The following is an 8,909-nucleotide window of genomic DNA, read 5'->3' on the forward strand; positions in this document are numbered from 1 at the left end:
ATGTGACCCAAGATATGATCTGTCCTGGAGAATGTTTCATGAGCACTTGAGAAAAATGTGTATTCTGTTGTTTTTGGATGGAATGTTCTATAAATATCAATTAAGTCCATCTTGTTTAATGCATCATTTAAAGCTTGTGTCTCCTTATTTATTTTCATTTTGGATGATCTGTCCATCGGCGAAAGTGGGGTGTTAAAGTCCCCTACTATGAATGTGTTACTGTCGATTTCCCCTTTTTTGGCTGTTAGTATTTGCCTTATGTATTGAGGTGCTCCTATGTTGGGTGCATAAATATTTACAATTGTTATATCTTCTTCTTGGATGGATCCCTTGATCATTATGTAGTGTCCTTCTTTGTCTCTTGTAATAGTCATTATTTTAAAGTCTGTTTTGTCTGATATGAGAATTGCTACTCCAGCTTTCTTTTGGTTTCCATTTGCATGAAATATCTTTTTCCATCCCCTCAGTTTCAGTCTGTATGTGTCCATAGGTCTGAAGTGGGTCTCTTGTAGACAGCAAATATATGGGTCTTATTTTTGGATCCATTCAGCCAATCTGTGTCTTTTGGTGGGAGCATTTAGTCCATTTACATTTCAGATAATTATCGATATGTATGTTCCTGTTCCCATTTTCTTAATTGTTTTGGGTTCGGTATTGTATGTCTTTCCCTTCTCTTGTGTTTCTTGCCTAGAGAAGTTCCTTTAGCAGTTGCTGTAAAGCTGGTTTGGTGGTGCTGAACTCTCTCAGCTTTTGCTTGTCTGTAAAGGTTTTAATTTCTCCATCTAATCTGAATGAGATCCTTGCTGGGTAGAGTAATCTTGGTTGCAGGTTTTTCTCTTTCATCACTTTAAATATGTCCTGCCACTCCCTTCTGGTTTGCAGAGTTTCTTCTGAAAGATCAGCTGTTAACCTTATGGGGATTCCCTTGTGTGTTATTTGTTGTTTTTCGCTTGCTGCTTTTAGTATGTTTTCTTTGTATTTAATTTTTGACAGTTTGATTAATATGTGTCTTGGCGTATTTCTCCTTGGATTTATCCTGTATGGGACTCTCTGTACTTCTTGGACTTGATTAACTATTTCCTTTCCCATATTAGGGAAGTTTTCAACTATAATCTCTTCAAATATTTTCTCAGTCCCTTTCTTTTTCTCTTCTTCTTCTGGAACCCCTATAATTCGAATGTTGGTGCGTTTAATGTTGTCCCAGAGGTCTCTGAGACTGTCCTCTATTCTTTTCATTCTTTTTCTTTATTCTGCTCTGCAGTAGTTATTTCCACTATTTTATCTTTCAGATCACTTATCTGTTCTTCTGCCTCAGTTATTCTGCTATTGATCCCATCTGGAGTATTTTTAATTTCATTTATTGTGTTGTTCATCATTATTTGTTTCATCTTTAGTTCTCCTAGGTCCTTGTTAAATGTTTCTTGCATTTTGTCTATTTTATTTCCAAGATTTTGGATGATCTTTACCATCATTATTGTGAATTCTTTTTCAGGTAGACTGCCTATTTCCTCTTTATTTGTTAGGTCTGTTGGCTTTTTTATCTTGCTTCTTCATCTGTGGTGTGTTTTTCTTTCTTCCCATTTTGCTTATTTTACTGTGTTTGGGGTCTCCTTTTTGCAGGCTGCAGGTTTGTAGTTCCCATTGTTTTTGGTGTCTGTCCTCAGTGGCTAAGGTTGGCTCAGTGGGTTGTGTAGGCTTCCTGGTGGAGGGGACTAGTGCCTGTGTTCTGGTGGATGACGCTGGATCTTGTCTTTCTGGTGGGCAGGTCCATGTCTGGTGGTGTGTTTTGGGGTGTCTGTGGACTTATTATGATTTTAAGCAGCCTTTCTGCTAATGGGTGGGGTTGTGTTCCTGTCTTGCTGGTTGTTTGGCATAGGATGTCCAGCACTGTAGCTTGCTGGTTGTTGAGTGAAGCTGGATGCTGGTGTGGAGATGGAGATCTCTGGGAGATTTTCGCCATTTGATATTATGTGGAGCTGGGAGGTCTCTTGGGGACCAGTGTCCTGAAGTTGGCTCTCCCTCCTCAGAGGCACAGCACTGACTCCTGTCTGCAGCACAAAGAGCCTTTCATCCACACAGCTCAGAATAAAAGGGAGAAAAAGTAGAAAGAAAGAATTAGTAGAACGAGAGAAAGAAAGAAAGAATGAAAGAAAGGAAGGGGCTTCCCTGGTGGCGCAGTGGTTGAGAGTCCGCCTGCCGATACAGGGGACATGGGTTCGTGCCCCGGTCTGGGAGGATCCCACATGCCGCGGAGCGGCTGGGCCCATGAGCCATGGCCGCTGAGCCTGCGCGTCCGGAGCCTATGCTCCGCAACGGGAGAGGCCACAACAGTGAGAGGCCCGCGTACCGCAAAAAAAAAAAAAAAAAAAAGAAAGAAAGGAAGAAAGGAGGGAGGAAGGAAGGAGGAAAGGAAGGAAAAATAGAAGAGATAAGGTAAAATAAAGTAAAGTAAGATAAAATATAAGTAAGTTATTAAAATAAAAAAATAATTATTAAGAGGAAAAAAATTACAAAAACGAAAATAAAACTGACGGATAGAACCCTAGGACAAATGGTGGAAGCAAAGCTATACAGAGAACATGTCACACAGATGCATACGCATACACACTCACAAAAAGAGGAAAAGGGGAAAAAATCATAAACCTTGCTCTCAAAGTCCACCTCCTGAATTTGGGATGATTTGTTGTCTAAAGGAGGGAAGGAAGGTAAGAAAGAAAGAAAGAAGATAAAGTAAAATAGTTATTAAAGTAAAAAATAATTGTTAAGAAAAAAAATTTTGTAAAAAAAGGACGGATAGAACCCTAGGAGAAATGGTGGAATCAAAGCTATAGAGACAAAATCTCACACAGAGGCATAGACATACACACTCACAAAAAGAGGAAAAGGGGAAAAAATAACTCTTGCTCTCAAAGTCCACCTCGTTAATTTGGGATGATTCGTTGTCTATTCATGTATTCCACAGATGCAGGGTGCATCAAGTTGATTGTGGAGCTTTAATCCGCTCCTTCTGAGGCTGCTGGGAGAGATTTCCCTTTCTCTTCTTTGGTCTCACAGCTCCTAGAGGCTCAGCTTTGGATTTGGCCACGCCTCTGCGTGTAGGTCGCCAGAGGGCGTCTGTTCTTCGCTCAGACGGGACAGGGTTAAAGGAGCCGCTGATTCGGGGGCTCTGGCTCATTCAGGCTGGGGTGAGGGGGTGGTGAGGGGCACAGAGTGCGGGGCGGGCCTGCGGCGGCAGAGGCCGGCGTGACATTACACCAGCCTGAGGCCCATCGTGCGTTCTCCGGGAGGAGTTGACCCTGGATCCCGGGACGCTGGCAGTGGCGGGCCGCACAGGCTCCCTGGAAGCGGGGTGTGGAGAGTGGCCTGTGTTCGCACACAGGCTTCTTGGTGGCGGCAGCAGCAGCCTTAGCGTCTCATGCCCGTCTTTGGGGTCCACGCTTTTAGCCGCGACTCGCGCCCGTCTCTGAAGCTCCTTTAAGCAGCGCTCTTAATCCCCTCTTCTCGCGCACCAGGAAACAAAGAAGTAAGGAAAAGTCTCTTACCTCTTCAGCAAGTCCAGACTTTTCCCCAGACTCCCTCCCGGCTAGCCGTGGCGCACTAACCCCCTGCAGGCTGTGTTCACGCCGCCAACCCCAGACCTCTCCCTGTGCTCTGACCGAAGCCCGAACCTAAGCTCCCAGCCCCGCCCGCCCCGGCGGGTGAGCAGACAAGCCTCTCGGGCTGGTGAGTGCCGGTTGGCACTGATCCTCTGTGCGGGAATCTCTCCGCTTTGCCCTCCGCAGCCCTGTGGCTGCGCTCTCCCCCACGGCTCCGAAGCTTTCCCTCTCCGCCACCCACAGTGTCCGCCCGCGAAGGGGCTTCCTAGTGTGTGGAATCCTTTCCTCCTTCACAGCTCCCTCCCACTGGTGCAGGTACCGTCCCTAGTCTTTTGTCTGTGTTTATTCTTTTTTCTTTTGCCCTACCCAGGTACGTGGGGGGGTTTCTTGCCTTTTGGGAGGTCTGTGGTCTTCTGCCAGCGTTCAGTAGGTGTTCTGTAGGAGTTGTTCCACGTGTAGATGTATTTCTGGTGTATCTGTGGGGAGGAAGGTGATCTCTGCGTCTTACTCTTCCACCATCTTCCCAGAAGCCTCCCTGGTCTTGTGTTTTAATGGTTCTTATCTGAGGATGCATGTCCTCCCTGAGAATGTGACAGATATAAGATTCTAAATATACTAGCCAGTGCTCATTTCGTCCAAGCCCAGCTTACCGGTGCCAGTGACATTGCTTCTACCTACATCATAGAACTTAGTTACGTTTGTTGTATATTTATGTGCTCATATTTATGTATTCTTGACCAAGCTCTGAAGTTGTGGAGGCTCAGTGGTGTGTCTTATTCTTTTTTTATTCCCCATTACACTAACTCAGCCTTCTGAATGAAGGATACACCTAGAAATTTCCTGGGGAAATGGTCACAAGACTAGAAAGACCTATAAGGTGTAGGAACTTGGAGGTCATCTTAGCGTAAGGAGAAGTGAAGGAGCCCAGAGTGCACAGGGAAGGATGCAGAGAGAGCCACCAGGATATCTGAGGGGATGCTGGCCCTTCTCAGTGCACCCAAGCATGAGGAGGTGCAGGAAAACGGTATGTCTCATGTTAACCTAGATCCATTAGTTCAGGTGGTATCTGTCAGGTCCCATTACTGTGAAGGTACCGTTTCCTCCTTTTTGTTAATATGTATCTTGTGTAGAGAAACTTTAAAACTAGGCAAATATCCTGTTTCTTGTCATACTTTGTCCTATTAATTTTAGCATCCAATAATGATTTTCTGGGGCTTACCTAATGGATATTATCTATTTCCATCATTTCTTAGCCAACTATTAATTAGAATTCTACTGTCAAGAAGAGATAGTCCTTCTTCACTCTTTATTTTATGGTTTGGTTTCAAAGAAGGTAAGACATTAGAATTCATTAAACATGTCAGGAAGACCAATTTATAAAAATACTATATCAAACACTTTCTAATAAGTCACTTTCCTTGATTTCCACACTTGTGTTTGTTGCGGGGAGCAGCTGTGGCATATACATGTTCCTTGGACATAAAGGACCATTTGTTCTCATGGTCATGACTGACAAAGAAGAAATTAATGCCACAGGTTTGACATACCCAAGGGGAAGTACAGCACAGCAATGCAGACCTCCTATTGGGTGACATCACATAGCACAGTGAGAGACACAAGTTAACTTTGGGGCTTCAGAAAATTATTCTTTGAGTTCATTTATTATTTCATCTCTAAAGTAATGAATGACATTTAATCTAGGCCTTTCTTTCAAAAATATCCATATTGTGAAAGTATGAATTCATTTCACAGAATCACATTTTAGTTGTCTTGGACAGAGAGTATTAAATGACCTTCAAATTTCAAATGAACTACTTTGCTTCATTGAAAAGTGTGGCATTATGGGACTTGGTCTACACCTTCAGTTAGTTAAGAAACAAAAATACACACTTTGTGATGGTACAAATTGTCTTAGTATAAAACCTGACAGAAATTAGGCATTGAGCCAGAAGATTTTCTCATATTCCTGCCTCACAAGAACAGCACAATACTATGAGAATCTTTTCCTGGCCATGAACACACAGCCCATTCTAAAGATTTTGCTGTTGTGTAATTTTCTGAAAGGCACTAGTCCTTCTCAAGCTATTTCCTCAGGTGCCAAAACAACTAATTGATTTGGTTCTTTCAGCTAAACCTACTATCAATTATGAAAATAATCAAGTATGATTAATTGTTTCAGTTCATTCGAAGTGCTTTGAACTTCCTCTAACAGGTAAACACACAGCTGCAGATATTGTGGACTGGCTCCTCAAAAGCTGTTTATTTACAACCCGTTCTCCCTTGCTTCCTTCTACTAAAGAGACTGGAAAGCTAAATTAGTCACTGGTTCAGCCTCTCTTCTAGCCAGGGTAGCCAGATGAGAGGTAGTTTTGTTTGTTTGTGAGATGTATGCAGTATGCAGTTATCTTACAAAAAAGAAGAGGAAGAGGAATAAGGAGGACGAGAAGAAGAGGAAGAGGAGGAAGGAGAAGGAGGAGGAGGAGGAGAAGGAGGAGAAGAAGAAAAGTTTTAGGAGGAGATTGTTTTGACCCCTTTTCTTCTTCCAGTCTGACACATGAGAGTAGGATAGTGGAGTAGGAAGATGGAAGGAGCCATGATTCCCTGATGGCTTCCTATTGCACAGGCTACCTCCTGACAGGTTAGCTGATAAAAATACACTCTGTGTATGTAAGCCACTGTTTCAGGTTTTCTTTCCTTTTCTTATCTTTTTTAAGACAATCACATTCTTACAGTTATGTACATACTATGAACTCTCCTGAAATATAACTAATAAATACATTCCACCAGAAATTCAACAGCTGCAGTAATGCTCATAAGCTTCAGGTTATAGAGATGTAATGCAGATGCTTTTTAGATCTGTATTAGTTTCTACAGTTGGAAGAAAAACTAAGCTGAATCTGTTTAAGTGAATATTATGGAAAATATCATTTTCTTTCTTCTGTATCCACTAGAGAATAATATTCACTCTCAAGTAACTTAATGACTAGTAAAACTTTCTTTTTCTTCTATTTCAGTTCTTTCATCTTGGGGATATTTGAATGGATGGATGGGAAATAATTAAGTTACTTGGAAGCGCACACAACTGTAATCTAAGGCAGGGAAAGATGTAAAAACTCTAGAAATCCACCTTCTAATGTTTCCAGAATTGCTCAGTATTTATTTAGTTAGTTATTTGTTTAATTTTCTGATTTAAAGATTGACGCTTGGCAGTTTTAATTGCTTTCGCAATATATATTGATACATGGTGATTTATTAAACAAATGGACAAGCTAGAGTGACACTACAATACAAGATTCAAAATACTTCCCTTTCAACATGAAGTACGAGCTCTAATCATTAGCATCTGAGTTTTAATCTATATTTTATCATCTCTAATGCATTTTATTTATAATATTTTGATAGTATCTGCTCATAAGCATTTTGCTTTGCAATTATAAGTCAGCAATTAAATAAATTCCTGTTTACTATTGATGTCAGTCAAGATTTTTGGTTGAAAACAGCAAAACACAATTTTGGCTCACTTAGGCAGAAAAATACGTTTTTAGAAGAGAAGCAGACACTCAGCTGGAAGGATAGAGAACTAGGCTCAGAAATGGGCAGGAACTGGCCAAGTACAGTCAAGATCAGATGACATGCTGTTACTGGTTCTGTTGACACTAGACACCCAGTTTTACCTCCTTTGGCACTACCAGGTACTCAAAAGTGGGTTTCATCACCTTTGGGCACTCTGATTTATGTTGGAACTTCCCTTCAACAAAAATTAGTGTTTTACTTAGCAATTTAAACAATTTTCAAAGTTTACCAAAATACAGAATTTGAATTTAGACTGCAGAGGGCAGTACATATCACAATTTTTTTCTGTATAGATTTACATTACAGAAAAGTCACCAGATGGTTTGTTTAATTTTCCGATTTAAAGATTAAAGCTTGGAAGTTTTAATTGCTTTCATAATATATATTGATACATGGTGATTTATTAAACAAGTAGACAAGCTGAAGTGACACTACAATACAAGATTCAAAGTACTTCCCTTTCAACATGAAGTATGAACTCATGTTGAAGTACAAGCTCATGTTGACTTCTACCCAACATTTAAGGGAGAATTAACAGCAATTTTTCTAGAACTATTCCAAAAAATTGAAGAGGAGGGAACATTTCCAAATTCATTTTATGAGGCCAGCATTACCCTGATACTGAAGCCAGATGAAAACACCCCAAGAAAAGAAAACTGTAGGCCAACATCCTTGATAAATGTAGTCGTAAAATTCATCACCAAAATACTAGCAAATTGAATTCAACAGCACAATAAAAGGATCATACACCACAACCAAGTGGGATTTATCCCTGGGATGCAAGGATATGCCAATATACAAAAATCAATTCATGTGATACACTACCTCAACAAGATAAGGGATAAAAATCACATGATCATCTTAATAGATTCAGAGAAAAGCATTTGACAAAATTCAACACACTTTCAGGATAAAAACTCTCAACAAATGAAGAATAGAAAGAAAATATCTCTACATGATGAAGGCCGTGTATGAAAAGCCCATGGCTAACATCACGCTCAATGGTGAAAAACTGACTTTTCCTCGAAGATCAGGAACAAGACAACGATTCCCACTCTTGCTATTTCTTTTCAACATGGTATTGGAAGTCATAGCTAGAGCAATTGGACAAGGGGAAAAAAGCATCCAAATCAGAAAGGAAGAAATAAGATTATCCCTGTTTGCAGATGACATGATCATATACACAGAAAACCCCAAAAATTCCATTAAAAAAACGGTAGAATTAATAAAAGAATTCAGTAACAATGAAGGATACAAAATCAACATTCAAAAATCTGTTGCTCTAGGGCTTCCCTGGTGGCACAGTGGTTGAGAGTCCACCTGCCGATGCACGGGACTCGGGTTCGTGCCCCAGTCCGGGAAGATCCCACATGCTGCAGAGCAGCTAGGCCCGTGAGCCATGGCTACTGAGTCTGCGCGTCCGGAGCCTGTGTACCGCAACAGGAGAGGCCACAACAGTGAGAGGCCCGCATACTGCAAAAAAAAACCCAAACTGATAGAAATGGGATAAATAGACAAATCCACAATTTTGTTGCAGATGTCAATGTCCTTATTTCAACAATTGTTTGAATAACTAGACAGAAAATCAGCAAGCATATAGAATAATTCAACAACATATTAACTCAACAATATATGAACTAATAAGATCGAATTGACATTTATAGAAAACCTCACTCAATAACAGTAAAATACACATTTTTTCAAGCACCCATGGTACACATACCAAGTTGGAGCATATCC

This window comes from Phocoena phocoena, chromosome X (genome assembly GCF_963924675.1).
Source record: "Phocoena phocoena chromosome X, mPhoPho1.1, whole genome shotgun sequence".
In the NCBI taxonomy this organism is placed as follows: Eukaryota; Metazoa; Chordata; class Mammalia; order Artiodactyla; family Phocoenidae; genus Phocoena; species Phocoena phocoena.